Source organism: Topomyia yanbarensis, chromosome 3, assembly GCF_030247195.1.
Source record: "Topomyia yanbarensis strain Yona2022 chromosome 3, ASM3024719v1, whole genome shotgun sequence".
NCBI classification, from domain to species: Eukaryota; Metazoa; Arthropoda; class Insecta; order Diptera; family Culicidae; genus Topomyia; species Topomyia yanbarensis.
Window position 1 is genome coordinate 78,796,992 of NC_080672.1, and position 16,527 is coordinate 78,813,518.

The window sequence follows — 16,527 nt, forward strand, 5'->3', positions numbered from 1 at the left end:
CATATTATAAAAGAATTTGTAAAACGCATCTGTTAGACTAATTTTGTTTTATCACTAATTTATCAAACTTACATCAAATTTTGGCGCTTTCGAAAAATCAACGATTTTCATCAAAACCCAATAACCAAAATTTATGGCTACGCCACTGATATCGAATAAATTTAGCATAAATGTATAAGCTACACTGTTCGCTCATTTTCAACGCTCTCCAACGCACCGCAAGGAGGCAATCTGGGACCCTCACTATTTGTACTGTTCTTAAACAACGTCAAAATACTCGCTGGCGAATGGCAAGTTCCTTATTCAAAAAGATGACCTAAACAATTCTCGTACGATGTGAAGCTGATCATAGACAACTTCAAGAGCTTTTGGATCGTCATTTTTGTAGGTACGGCTGTAACTTCATAAAATTTAGCGCCTTCAACAGGTCCTTATTCTATAAAAAACAACCCGTTTCGTTAACACTTGACAGTCTTTGCATCTATTCAACTCTGATCAGAGCAGAATCACTATTCAGTCTTCGTATGTTACTTGTATAGTAATAAACCTGTAGTTAGAAATAGAAACGATCGAGTATTTTTGGGCTTCCAATTTTCTCACTATTACAACGAAAAAAGGCTTTTAATTGGACAGGGACTTAATAGCGCTGCTTCTTGATTTTTTGCCTTTTTGAGGGTTAACGCCTTAGAACCTAAATCAGTTTCGTTTCAACCAAAAACCACTTTAGTATCGTTGTTCCAACTCCCAAATTGTCCTGCTAAATCTGTAACAATTGAAGGTCAAGTCCCCCAACGAAACGTAGTATCATGGCTTTATCTTGTCCTATTTCAGTATTCGATAGATAGAGATACAGTCTAGAAGCAGGTTATGGAACGAATACGTTCCAACTCATCTTTTCTCTGACACCAAAAATTCGCAATATACCTCTAACCTACCCCTCTGAAACACACATAGGGTAATCAGCCTATTTTCGCCATGTTTCTATTATCACCCATTTGAAGCAACTGGTTAGAGCAGCATTGAGTCAAATGGTAGAGCAACAATAGGGATACTCGATTCGAGTTTTCGTTACTCTCAAGCACGATCATTTCACCGGAAATTTGTGTTGTTATTTTCTTGGTTCTTAACAACGAAGCAAAGCTGTTGATGCCAATTTGTACCCATTCCATCGATTGACCCCCAAGAGAATCGGTCGTTGTTACTTACGTCTTATTTTAAATTTTCTCCAGAATTACCTTCCTAATAGATTGCTGTGTTTTCGACTGTTTATGTAACGTAAAGAGGTTAGGAATCGGCGTTTCAGTCTGTTGTTTAATAAAGAACTCCTATATGTTCTCTTCTTCCGACGTTTCGGTCCTTATTGGACCTTTCTCAAGGAAAGAATCCAATAAGGACCGAAACGTCGGAAGAAGAGAACATACAGGAGTTCTTTATTGAACAACAGACTGAAACGCCGATTCCTAACCTAAAGAAACTTGCTAACAGAGTGAAAATAAGCGCTATACCGTATATCGAAATCCTATTACACACCAGCACATGCCACGATGAAATTCATTTCAATCTCAATGCACAACCGATTAGCCATTCCTTAAATCGAAAGTATCGGAAAATTTGCCTTCTTACAGCATGTTCCAAATTTTACTACAGTTCGCGCCGATACAGCGAGAGTGTTATAAAAAAGGAAAGAGAGAGCCAACGAGAGCAATGCATCGGGAGTAGATTGAAACGGTAGAGAATCCTTACTATACTACATACATACGTTCAAAGCTACTATACGTCGCGTACTAGCCGAACCGTCGACAGCAGCAAACGATGGGAAAATCCGTCGCGGTACCTCTCAGTTGTTAATTTTCCCCCATAGTGACCCACCGTGCCGTATATGTACAGTTAGATGTCAACCGAGTGTAATCAAGCGTAAAAGCCGTCACCAAGGCAGTCGGCTGATAAGTGAATATAGGGAAAATAGGGTTTTTGCACGAAAACTATCACCGATACGTGGGTTACGAGGGTTAGCTGAATGTGTTGGGTGTATGTAGTTAATTAGTTTTTTTCCCGCAGAATGCTAGCGATTAGATGAATAGTGAGTGAAGGAAGAAGTGGGTTAATAAGCTAAACAGCTGCAGTAATAATAATAATAATAATAATAATAGTATTAGATAGTCAGAGAAAAGTGCCTGGAACAAAGTGATGGATTTCCAAAGGATTAAGTCGAGAAGCCAAACGAAATATTGATCACAAACGGGCAAGTTGGAGCTGAAGCCGAAGAAGGGGGTGTAGACGAGAAAAATTGCAGTCGGTGGTGGCTTTCCGGCGAATCCGAAAAAAAGGTAATACTGCAAACATAAATGTTTCTAGCGTAGAAAAGATGTGTATATGAAATAAAACGTGAGGAAAATGGATTTTTCTTGGCAGATGAAAAACAGTGGTCTGCGAACAGTGCTTGCTAGTTCTGCAGTTAGATAATGGTACAATGCCAGAATGGTGGAGATATATGATTAAAGTTTCAAGGGGTGGTGTTGCCGCAGTCGTAATTAAATTCAAAGCGTTATTAAAACAGAAACGATGGGTCCAATTCAGTTCTGGCTTACTAAAAATAAAACATACTTCGCGAATAAAATTACTTCCCTATCGAAAAATTTCTTCATTTCAAATGTTTTAGAACTCGGAACTGTACGAGATTGTTTTGAGAGCTATAATGTTTAATTATATGCACACATAGCTTCGACAGTCATTAGCAAAGCCAAGCCAAGACTTGGTGCTACATTCCGTGGTGAAACTTGACCTTCTGTTCTGGCTTCGCTTTCGATTCTTAGTGTACCATAGAATTGCAGGGTTAGTGCTACGATCCTACTGACCCGTATGGATCCTTCCTGGCCCAGGCACGAACGTACGTCGAGTGGCTTATGAGATCAGAGCAACATCGACGTCTAAACCAACGACAACATTGATTACCGGCAGATAGCAGATATCTTGTTTTGACATGCAATGAACCTAAAAGATTATTATTTTATTCTTTAAAAAAAAATTATTAACTGTTGAAAATTATTCTTAAGAGAACAATACTGTTGATTTAAGGACTTCAGATAGAAAAAAAGTATAATAATACCTGAAAATACTGTTCATTTTATTTCTTTACCTTAAATTTTCTAATCATTACCAGTTATTTTTTAAGTAGGCCGCTGAATGTAATTGCTATGAACGACTTGCATCGAATATGGCGATCGTCATGATTGTGGAGGCTTCTGGCTTTTTCCACCGCGAGAACAACAGAACACTTATCAAATAATTACCCACTACCGTATAGCTTTTCGTCATGCTATACACATTATAGCACACCTTTTACCCATTGTAAACTATAATGGCGGTAGATCTCCAGACAGGTATTATACTTTTGCTATTAGTCATAAGGTGAAGAGTACAACCTGCGACGCATTCATAGGGCTTGCTGGAACTTACTTGTTTGAGCGATGATAAATTTATCGGCCCCACAACAACGTAACGTATCGCAAATCATTACTACCATATCAACGGGAACTTAATCTTGGATGTGACGAATTTCGCGCTAAATCGTATTCAGAGTTGGCAGCACCCCCTCAGATTTTAATGTAACTTTCTGTACATGAAGACATTGTCACAAAAAAACCACCTTGCACACTTCGTTTTTTTCCAAAAAAAGATCTAGGCTGTCTTTTCAAAAGGTCCAAACTTTTTTTACCATTTTTTTTTTCAAATGGCTATAGTCTAAAAATGACAAATCCCACCAAAAAATATTGTAGGAGTGATTTTTACAAAATTAGTAAAATTTTTGAAAAAAAATATTGAAAAAATTCTTCATCGAACCCTACACTGAAAAAAATTGATTTTAAAAATTTGAAGCCGATTTACTAAAAAACCCATCTTTGATTTGAATGAAATTATGTTCCAAGATTGGGAATTATGTTCCCCATCTACCGTCAAAAATTCAAGTTGGACACTTTCAAGGAAAAAAAGCTATTTAAAAAAACTTTTCCTTGTTCAAAGTGAGTTTTTTAGTGAATGTTTATCGAAAACTAAACCAATGAAAGTCATACTCTTCTAACAATCCAATAAAACTCAGTTTGTGATAAGATATTGTCTAATTTAGCAACTAAGTATATTTTTATTAGTCAAGAATCCCATTGAAAAGAGTTCATGTCATTAAACAAATATTCCATTATTACTTCTTTATTTTCTTATTTTGTTCTGAGAATTGATCACGTGACAAATCCGTTAACGTACAAATGCTTGAGCCCTTCGCGACCATCCACGGCACCTACACGCGCGATCTCTCCAACATGATAATATCTCGGTGATCAGGTGAACGTCTCTTACTTACCTTACCGTTCAGGCTAGAGCCTTGTTGTCTCTTGCTGTACGCAGCGCATCTGCTTGTTCCTGCAGGGTCGCACTCAAGAACCATCGACGTGTCCATTTTTGCGGTAGCGCGATGGATAGTTCTTCCAGCAGCTGATGCAACTCATGGTTCATTCGCCTGCGCCACGTTGCGTCTGCCATGGCCGTAGAGGACCACCGGTCTAATCAGCGTCTTGTAGATAATCAACTTCGTGCGGTGGCGAATTTTGTTCGACCGGAGCGTCCTCCGGAGTCCAAAGTGGGCACGATTTCCCGCCAAGATCCGTCACTGAATTTCTCTGCTGGTATCATTGTCGGCGGTTACCAGTGAGCTCAAATACACGAATTCGTCCACCATCTCGCTTTCGTCACCGTCAATCCGAACTCGGGATGGGAGGATCACATTGCCATCTCTAGAACCTCTTCCTTTCATGTATCGATGCCGCCAATGCTCTTTACACATTTTTCTCTTTAGGGATATAATAAATAGTAAGTAGCAAACTGAATGTCGTCATCACTGTCTTCAGATTTCGGAAGCAGGAGCTAATTGGAACACGACAGCCACGCTTAATGATTGGCACCAATAACGATTCGTTTACGCTTTGTGCAACTCCAAAATCGACCGCTACATTAGTCGATGTCGAACTGGAACGATTCTAACTTTCTCCACCGCGCGCGCTATAAACTCAATCTCCTGCCCATTAAATTCAAACCATGCTGTAAATCTCGGTGGTAACTTCTGAATGGAAGCCCACATCACCACTCCGAGTAATATTTCCATTCACGACCCCGTTACACTGACAGTATCCGAATTCGGTGGTGATAAAGTTTTGTTTCGCGAACAACGCGAGCATGCTGATTGCATTGCCATCAGCAGAACAGTCGGTTATGATGTTTTTGCCCACTCCTGGTTCGTGGAAGAATTATGGTGTGCTTAAACGCGAGAACCATTAAGCTTTTTCCGACTGTTGGCGGGGTAGCTTGACCAGTAAATATTTGAATGGACACATATACAGCCGTGTAGCTAGCAGTTTTTTTCTCGGTTTAGTGCAGTGATTTGTGAGTTTTATACGCAGTAATTAAAACAAATTGGTTCTATAATGGCGCTGGTGACTGAGTGGTAAGCGCGACCACTTCTCATGCCGGTGGGTCTGAGTTCAATCCCAGCCGAGATGGTTATAATTTTTGAGATGAAAAATCTGTGGGTCACGTCTTCCTTCAGAAGGAAAGTAAAGTCGTCGATCCTGGTCCACGTGTTGATGCGCCGATATCTAGGGTCGAGATAGTTGAGTCACCACTCTGGAGACAGTGACAGAAACAGACGGAAAATATAAAAAATCAATGCTCTTATGATATCCTCCTTAGTGTGCAGTGCCAAATTGTGTAATTTTATGTCAACCATACCATGTATACGAGGATCTTGGTTCTTACGTTGTTCTATATGACATCGTGTTGTATATTGTTCTTCGCAATCAAGCATTCGGTTTCAGTTGTAAACCTAAACTTTATCCATGTCACAATATACACGTGATGTAGCTGTATTTGGACCACTTCTGTAAGCTTAAGCTCCACCTCGTGCACTGTTGGTCTAATACGAGTTTTATTAAATAAACTGACAATGAAAAGTTGTTTTTGGACTAGTCCTAAAAAATCAAAATTGTGCAAATTGTTTCAAAATCTTCTGAGATTGAATGCTACTTTCTTCGGCAAAGATCCAGAGTAGACAATTTTTAACAACTTTGTTTAAAGTACCAAGTTTGTATCTCAAACCTTTCTCAGTTTAGAGTGGTTTCCATAACATAACTTAAAAGGGCTCTTTAAAAAAACAATGTTTACACTGCCTATGATCGCAAGGCAGTCCCAAAAAGATAGGAAATCCCATAGAAAACGGGACAAATATGCGATCATGGGTAGTACAGCGCAGTTTTGAAATGTGATTTTCCAGTGTTATTCTGAATATACTAAAACCTCCATTTACGTACGCTTTTTTACGCAATACTCGATTCAGGTAACTTTTCCTCCCCAAGGTTGAGGGGTTTAACCGTATTGCAATCATCGTCAAGCACATTGCGTGCATCAGTACTTCAGAACATCTGACAGACAATTGCTTTAAGATGGTTATTGCATTACGCCTCAAAAGTGGTGCATCGAGGAGACCGAGATGGCTTATGCGCCTTTTTGATATTTTAGTTTTTTATACTCTGCACCTGCACATACTAACGATCAACCACTAGTTTGTGCGCGGTGACATGGCCGACTGGCGGGTCGACGTGGATTGACTTTTGCTGTGTGCCGTGTTTGCAAATATTGTTCTACAGTTTGATGGCGGTATTCGCGGACGGGGCTCACAGTGGGGGCCATTGTGTGTCCATTTATCGGTCGACTTTGTCATCGTGCATAGGCCAATTAAATTAATTCAATAATTAAATCAATTTAATAAATAGAAGAAGAAACCTATTAGCTCTCGTTTTGTAATAATTGTAGTTTATATTACTTGAGTAATATTGTTTTGTGCTAATCGTATGGCTATTAGGTGGGACAAAAAATAGATTCCAGCTCCGAGTAGCTTTTTAGGTACCATTTGGGTCTTAGAACACTTGTGCAAATTCTTAGCTCGATCGGTGAAACTATATTTTTGCGCCCACTGTTTAAAGTTTACATGGGATTTTGTATGGGAAAGTTAACTTTTGCAAAATAATTCCTCGAGGAGTCGCCCATTACTTCCTAAAAATAAATCGTTATGTGGATTCTATAGGAAATTTAACAAAGAAAAAAAGTCTCGAAAACCACGAAACGATCTGATACTTGAGAAAAAAGTTAAGTAGAAACCGATTGATGATCTGACGATTGATAAAATATTCATTTTTTCTAGCACCACTGCTGTAGGTGATCCAATTATACGCAATTTTGTTTTAATCCTCTCTTAATGTATCTAAATTGTTTATCTATACTATTTGGCCACTTCGCAAGGTTTTGGGGGATAAATTGAGGCTTCTTTTGTACATAATAAGAGAAAATTAAATTTTTTGTATATAATAAAACCATCAGAAGCAGTGATGCTATGAAAAGTGAAATTTTCATCAATCTTCAGGGCATCAATCGGTTTTTGACTTTTAACTTTTTCCACAAGCATCAGATCGTTTCGTGGTCTTCTAGACTTTGTTTCCTTGAAATTTCCTATAAAAATCAGATATCTGCTAATTTTTAGGAGATAACGGGCGACTCTTGGAAAAATTAATTTGCAAAAGACAATTTTCCCATACGAAATCCCATGTAAACTTTAAACCGTGGGCGCAAAAATATAGTTTCACCGATCGAGCTAAAAATTTGCAGAGTTGTTCTGGAAGCTAAATGGGACCCAAAAAGTTAATCGGAGCCAAATTTTATTTTTTTCAAATAACCATGTCCCACTCTAATGCCTATCTGGGAATGTTTTTTTTTCTGAGTATTTGTGGCAGTTGGATCAGGGAATGGATGCAAAGCTGGCGTATATGATAGAATAGCAACTAATACTTCCGGCGTTCATTTTGTGCATTCGATTCTATTTATTCGGGAAGATCGGATTGGATAAATTAAGGTACAATGGATCCATTCCCGGCCAGCATACCATGATGAAAGTCTAACAAAATGCAATTGTCGTTAATGGTAAATAAACAACATTTGCTGTATTTAGACGAGTTAAAGTAGTTTGATTGCATGTTACATGTGTTTTTCTATTCTACTTCATTAGTCTGTTTCTTTTGTTTATCTATTAGTTTGCTTTTCCATTACTCATGTATACCCAAATAGTATCGGTCAATTTATACACTTCTAATCAAGCTCTTTGTATCTTTTTTCTTTATTCGGCATGTTATGATTCCTTTTATTAGTATATCTCTATTATACTCTATCTATACTCATACAGGTACAAACGTACAAACACTCGTGGCCATCGCGATAACACAAACCTGGTCACAAACGCGACCATGCAATTGCAATAATCTACACATACTTACGCCCGCGATTTCGCCAACATGAAAACACCCCGGTAGTTAAGTAAACGTATCACCTATAAACTTCCATACGCGGTCTCAAGCATTAACCTACCACTCGCGCGATCATGAGACGTTTACGTCCGGAAGTATAACCTCGGTCCTAGCAGTCTAGACTAATGCCTTCAGTTGAATTAATCAAAAAAGTGACGTTCATATTCACTAGACAACACGTTCCATGGTGACATGACCTGGAACTCTAGTGATATGGAAAAACTGACTCTCTTCTACCATCTGTACCATACACTAAAAATTAAGCATCAAATTCACGGTGTGCGCGCGATCATTTAAGAATACACGCTACATGATTATAAAATCGAAATTATACACGCAAAGTCACATACACGTGACAAACACATTAACATACAAATGCTTGAATCCTTCGCGACCATCCACGGCACCTACATACGCGATCTCGCAAACATAACATCCCGGTGATAAGATGAACGTCTCAGCGCTTATAAATTTTCAAACGCGGTCTCAAGCGTGAACCAAAAAACTTTCACGATCATGGATCGGTCACTTCCGGAAGTTTCTATCCTTGGTATCAGCAGGCTAGGTCCATACCTTCAAATGGACCAATTAAAAAAAGAAAGCTGTCATATCCACAGGACAACACGTTCCATGGCGACATGACCGGGAACTCTAGTGATATAGTGTAACTCACTCACTGTCCGAATGTGAATTGTACACCGAAAACTAAATATAAGAATGAAGGTCCGCATGACCATCCAAGAACGCACGCGAATATATGAAAGGCTGCACGGTTACAAAATCCATTTTTGTACACGCGAAGTCACATGCACGCGATTACACGTGACAAATACGTTAACATACGAACGCTTAAGCCCTTCGCGATCAACAACGCACACCTACACCCGCGATCGCCCAAACTTTGATAACACCCCGGTAATAAGGTGAACGTTTTAGCACTTACGAAGTTTCAAACGCTGTCTCAAACGCGAACCTACAAACGTCCGTGTTCGCGAGATCATGAATCGGTCATGTCAGGAAACCATTACCCTCCGTCCTAGCAACTTAGGTCCATACATTCAGTAGAACCAATTAAAAAATAAAGCTCATATCCACTAGACAACACCTTCCATGGTGACATGACCGGAAACTGTAGTGATATGGAAGATCTCACTTTCTTCTAGCATCTAAGCCGTACACCAAAAATTAAGTATAAGATTTGCGGTCCGCGCGCGATCATCCAAGAACTCACGCGAATATGCGAAAGGCACACGGTTATCAAATAAAATTTCTACACGCGAAGTTACATACACGTTAGCACACGCGACATACAAACGCACACGCGATTGAATACTTTAACGTACAAATTCTCGAGCCCTTCGCGATAATACACCCACCTATCTGAACCGTACAATGAATATCACATTCAGAATCACAGCCCGCTGCAATTGGCCTAAAGCAGTGTTTTAGTGGGCGCCATTGCCTGTTTCGTCTCCAATTGTAGTGTGTGATTGTGACGGGGAGCCCTTCCGAGAACCTAGCTCTACAGATGAATGACAGAAATTTTAATCTTAGGATCATTCGACTCTTTTTTTCGGATTAGATAAATTTTCAACCCTATGTCCGGGGTTGGGAATCGCAATCAGGTGACCTGCGTACAAGGTAATCGATTTACCAACTACTACTACAATTCATTAAGCAAAATTTTTGATTATTTCATAAACTCATTTAGGCTCAATTATGCAAATTGTTGTTCTTTTTACAATAAATAAAAAAAAAACTAAATCTTATTAGTGGACACTTGTAGGCGCAGTTTTTTACTGCGTATTAAGGTTCTTTTTGCACTTGATTTGAAGAGGTTCGATTAGTCTTGTCTTGTGTAATCGTTCACGTTCATGTCCTTAGCTGTACTATTGTGTATCCTCTTTCTTCAGCCTTCGCTTCAGTGTTGTTGCTGATTGTTGGTTTAGAGACGATCATTGTTGAGTGGATATTTGTTACTGCCTGATCCGCTGACACTAATTTTGCTACTGTGTATGGTTTAGTGTACCATGACTGTATGCTGGTTTTAATTGTATTAATCGGATTTTCCTTAACAGTTTCTGTGCGACGTTATCCGAGATTTAGCACCTTTGTGCAGGACTGGCACATAGGAATCTGCCCTGGGCGCCTAACCAGTGTTATCTGTTCATATGGGACATCTTTGTTTCTATGAACGAGAAGATTACTTATGAAGGAATTGGGTTGATCTCACACATTCTCACGACATGCACACCTTTAAGAATATCCGGGAAGAAGTTCCTCCAGGTAACGGAGTCAACTTCTTTGAATCATTGCATGTATCTTTTAATCACGCCGTCAGGACCATGCGGAGCCAAATCATGGCAGCTAACTTCCATAGAATCGTTTTCTATGTATTCGGCGAAGCTATATTTAACGTTGCCGCATTCGTCCACTACACAAATGACACTGATTGGATGATGCTCTTGAAGTCAGAATATCACTTTTATGAGAAAAAAAATCACATAAAAACTGTACTGAAAAAAATGTTTCTTAAGAAGCTCTCTAACTTATGTTATGGAAATTATTTCAAAATGAGAACGGTTTATGATACAAACTTAACATGTTCAACAAAGTTGTTCACAACTAATTTCTCTATAATATTGCATAATAAGTATAATGCTATCTCAACCAGAAATTGACATAATGCTTGGTACTTGAATTTCTCAGGACGACCCTAAAACCGCTTCAGTGAAAAGAAACAGTTTTTCATGTGGAAACCTACGACAAAAAATATCGCTAAATCCAAGGATAAAAGCCTGAACAATTATTACCTGCTAATTTCGCTTCCAGAATTATTGTACAATAGCTGGGGCGGATCCAGAATAAAATTTCGTATGGGGTCTGAAATTGCAATTTTCAAATGAAAATTGAACAATGCGTAATACGTAATATCAGCATTTAATAAAAACCAGTGGAAAAGTTGATTTGAAATGATTTTGAGTTTAGAACTAACTTAAAATTGGAACTAATTTAAAATTTACCTGGTCGAAAATTTTCTACGTGGAATCAGAATCCTTCACCTGGATCCGCCTCTGAGAAATGGTGTTTTTTGTCATAGAAGCGACATCACAGCCAACCCCACTATAAAATTATACTGCTTGTGTAGAGGATAAGCAACAAAGTGGTAGATGGAATAAATTACTTGTGTTGCTGAATGTTGTGTCTGGTCGGTTCGGTTCGCAGCTACTGCTCTGGTCAAGTACTAAAATTTTTAATTTTGAAAATTAATACATTTTAAAATAGCGATGCATAAATCTAAATTTGTTAAATTTAAGTACCAATTAGTGCTTTAAAAATTAGAAAGACATTTTAATCTAGAAGAAATATATTTTATTCTATAAATTTCAAAAGTATTTTTTTTGCTGTCAAAAATTAGAAAATTTTAAAAAGTTTAGCCTTCCTGATTTAAAAATTACAACAATTGAAATTAATGACATTAAATATCCTACTGTCGTTACATTGATTACTTATCGGTCTGACGTATTTTATGTTTTTTCATCATTAAATTGTAAAACATAGGGGAATATGGACCAATTCGGATCATTGGCGAATTCGGACCCCAGCTATTTCCTAGGCATGGAAAGAGTTAGTTTGGATACACGCGTAGAAAATGGTTGGAATTTGAACAGGAAGTTGCCCACAAAATCGTTCCGCATTATAATGGGTATCTCGTCTAAGGTGGCCATTCCTGAGAGTGTACGAAACAAGATGCTGCGGATATTCGCTAAATAATTACTTATCTGGCAAGCGATCTGCGGATGTGTCAGTTTGGCTATATCCTGGACCCGTTAATAGACTCTATCGAGACACTATTTACTAACACAATACAATTGGTATTGCTGTTCCAAATGATGATTTAAAGCCGACAAATCTAACATAGTTTGATTTAATCAACTAAATACATACAATTTCTCTAATCAACATGTCCTGTCAGTAATGTAAGTCTAGGGCCAGACGCGGCTTTCAACGGCCCTGATCTCATCTGATATCTTGCTTTGGCTGAGACTGTTTAGTTTCCTTTACAAGAGTGTATGTAAGGCGACTGACAACTGTCAAGATTAACTGTCAGAGACATTCCAAATGAACAATCGACCTTTCAAAATATGTGGATTGGTTCGTTTGAAGTGACAATGACAAATATTCAGCGCCCCATTTTTTACAGTTCTCGTCACTCTCCTTTCATACACTTTAACTTTTGATTGAGGCAAGATGTGCTCACAAAAACAAGTAAGGCTAATAAATGTGTCTATTGCCTTTCATTTGAGTACTAATAGTTACAAGGAACAGCTCTAGAACTTAAGCTATTGCAATTAGTCTGATTGGATTCCGATGGAGCAGTGCTGCCAGGGACTGTTTACGTTGACGACGGAAAATGAATTTTTCATATATCTTCGTTATGTTGCAATATTATAAAAAACTGATAAAAATTTTCAATTTAGGCTGTCTTTGGCTACGTTTTCCACACAAGTGGATTATTGTAAATATTCTAGGAGAATTGTATTGAGCATTGGAAAGTAAAAATTGAGTAGCACTGAGAGGGAATCACCTATCTTTTTTTTATTTCGATTATAGATGTTTTAACCATAAAGTCATTCGCCTCTTCGGGTTAGAAAAATCTCTGGTGAAAAATTTCTAACCCTATGTGCGGGGTCGGGACTCTAACCCAGGTGCGCTGCGTACAAGGCAATCGATTTACCAACTACGCTACACCCACCCCCAATCACCTATCTTTATGAAAAAGGTTTTTCGTGTTTCTTTACCCCACGGTTTTCAAGGAAACTAGTTTTGAAACCCTACATGCACTAGAAAAAAGTTGGGAATGAAAGGGTTAATACGTCACCTTTGTGCAATTCATTGCATCAGGTCTACTGGGTAAGCGAATGCTCGGAATCAATCCGGCAAAAAACATGTCAACACCGAACGAAATGGAAATACGACACCCAATCTAGTGCAAATCGTAAATATTTAATTATAAATAGAACTTGGAAATACAATCAAATATAACTATAACTATAATTGTCCATATAAACCACAGCAATCAACACAAACCTTGAAACAGACTGTAGTTATTTGAACACGGAAACCGGGAATGATTTAATCTGTCAGATTCAGCAAATCGCCGAGGCAACCGCATTAGTTGCGAGAAGTTATGACTGAAAAACTGTCGTGACTAACGCAGAAAATCGATCAACTACTAGAATTACGACCACAACAGAACAACAGCACCATAACCCCACCAGACTCGCCCAAACATAACGCTATTATTTCCTCGTTCCGGTTGTTTCAGTTCCATCTGATTGTGAGGGGGGTTGAGATTATACCCCGACCAGCACCAAGTCTAACGCACACGTACTACAATTTACTCGCTTTATCCGCATCCTCCTTGGGTATAAGCTTCCCACTCCCCCTTCTGGCACGCTAGGGTTTCTTGTTTGATAATTTGAAACATTTATGCCACCCACGTTTCGAGTCCACCACCCTGATTAGAGATTCAGCAAATATGTGCCGAACGCGGTGATTACTGATTGCGGAAGCAGCACAACACGATATTTTTTGGTTTTATTTTTTGGCTTTGCCAAGAAAATTTCAGGGCTTTCCAGCAAGGACCGGAACTGCGGATAATGGCAAAGGAAGTTTTGTTTTAAGTATAGTTAAAAGAGAGCGGTCCAGCAATTGACGTAAAAACGGAAACAGTCGACGTCCATTGCTATAAAAGTCCAAAATTCTCGTTCGGTCAGTAATAAAATAGGGTGTCGAGACTGCTAGGCTAGAGACTAAAGCTAGATATTCTGCCCACACAAAATGATTAAAACCAATTTTCTCCTTAAAAAGGACTATGGCATAGTTTTAAAATATTACCTGTCCCACCATGATAACAGTTGATAATGGTTCCCCTGGGATATGCTTGACAGATTGTAACTATAAGGAACGAGCGGCATCATGAAATATTATATCCTGACGTGGCAAACCCACTTAGTGCTTTCGTCCTCCGCTTGGATGCTTTTGTCGCAAAATGAAATCACTTATTTATTTAGTCCTTCATTGTGATGACCACAGCAGAAGCTTCGTTACTGTGCAAAACTGTGGAATGGGTAAAATCTAAAATTTAATTGAATATTACCAAGAATGAGTGGGATTCGCCCTCGTACTTCTCCCTTTTGTGACGTAGCTACTGCACACAAAGCGGAGCTACATCCACGTTAAAACCAACCAAGCGCCGCCCGGTCTAGGAATGTCGGTCACAGCTAACGCACACGCACAATGGGATCGATAGGGCACTCATTTTGGCCAAAATACAATATTAATGGATACGAAAGAGACTAGGAATTTTTTGTCGGATAGCATATTGAACGTTATCAGCCAGAGCTTGAAAAAATTGACATCGCTGCTTGAACTTGAAAGAAAACAAAATTCAATTCATGTCCGCCTCGATGAATGAAATTTTTGATTCGTTTCCCTCGTCATTCGTTCTCCCGACACAGCGCATTCAGGTTCGGACATGTTCGGTTTCAGAAGCAAACTGAATTTTGTTTCTATTCTACCTATGAGAAGGATTATTGAGCGAAAGTGCACCAGATAGAGATTACGCAGTTCAATTATGCTCGAAAATGTAGAATATTCCAACTTCTGCCTTCAAACTCTCCACATAATAGCAAATGAATGATTTGGTTGGTGAAGGAATTTATATTTCCTCTGCACTCAAGCATTCGATCCTGCATGAAATTTCAGTGAGTTGGAAAGTAAATGAGTGAGGGAGGCGGTGAATCTGAATGTCGGTTTCGGTAAATACAAGCAGAAATAAGTAAATGATTTTGAAATTTCGCAACACTGTTATCAGCACCATATTTCTTGTATGATGTAGTTGGAGGTGTGTTACTAACGTAAGATCAAGGAACATTTCCATCTTCAACAAATGTTTCACCTCGCCTACTGTAGGTCTTCTAGGTCTGTTTTCATCGAGTTTGCGTAAAATCGATCACGCCAGTATTTTGCCTTAGTGTGTGTGCTTTGTTTTTTGGTTCACTCATGTCTCTCGCCGTGAGGCGTTACTGCTACTGTTACTGGCGTGCAGAAGTAACGAAGTGACGCGGGTAAAATTTACTCATTTGGTTTGCGGTGAACGAGTGGTGCGTTTTAACTTCTGGCTGGTGCGAGGTCAGGAGCTAAACTGTGACGTTTTTAATGCGCTTTTAGGCGTATTAAATACTTTCTTTTCAACGGTTCAGAGGTTTTCGAGGGTTTTGGACGTTTCAGGTGTTTTTGTCGTTCTTGGATATGTCATACGTTTTCGACGTTTCTAACTGTTTTATGAAGCTTTGTCAACGTTTGACGCTTTTAGACGTTTTAGTAACCTTTTTATGTGTTTTTTGTCGTTTTCATACTTTTTAAGACGTTCATCGTTTTTAGACGATTTTGGTAACTTTGAGCGTTTTTATGTCTTTGACCATTTTAGAAATACAATAATTCATGTAAAATTATGCTAACTATACTACACATAAAGGGAACGCGACCAATAGTATAAAATTGTGCGTGTGATTAATGTTACATTGGCCACTATAAATAACTTGCGTATGTGTACGTGACCATACCGACATCGAACAAAAATCCCCGTAAAACAATACCAAGACTTGAACCGGCAATCATGTAAATTTCCAGAGGAACATACAGTTTTACATGATCATCAGGATTCATTTTATGTGCATGATAAATAGCGTAAATTTATTCATAAAACATGATTACACAAATAGTTTTTCTACTATCTTTTGCAATACGCTTAAGTTAATTTTGTTTTTTTTGCTGTGTATATACACTTTAGGGTCTACTGAAATTGTCAAGTGATAAACGTGTATTGTAGTCAAAAAGTTTTTTTTTCAGTTTAAGTATGGACGGAAACTGTGGTACGAGAGAAATTTATCTCGTTGAAAAAATATATTTTCTCGATATCAGAAGACCTTGACGTTTAATGCATTATTTAGACATTTAACATTGAAAAATTATATTCGATTTCCTAAATTCCATGTATGCACCTTTGAAAATAATTCAGTTTCGATATACGTACACGAGATTTTCATAGGTGACCACATACAGA

General features: G+C 38.5%; 1 protein-coding gene across 4 annotated transcripts in view; it reads left to right on the top strand.

The window, feature by feature from the left end:
- The window catches only part of LOC131694329 (uncharacterized), an 81,908-nt gene that overhangs the window by 10,855 nt on the left and 54,526 nt on the right, over positions 1 to 16,527 (top strand). For 3 of the 4 annotated variants that reach the window (XM_058982981.1, XM_058982982.1, XM_058982983.1), the window contains exon 2: positions 2,059 to 2,327. The exons of the other annotated variant lie outside the window; for it this stretch is intronic. The gene's annotated coding sequence lies outside the window, so the exon portion shown is untranslated. The remainder of the gene's footprint in view (positions 1 to 2,058; positions 2,328 to 16,527) is intronic. 4 annotated transcript variants of the gene reach the window in all.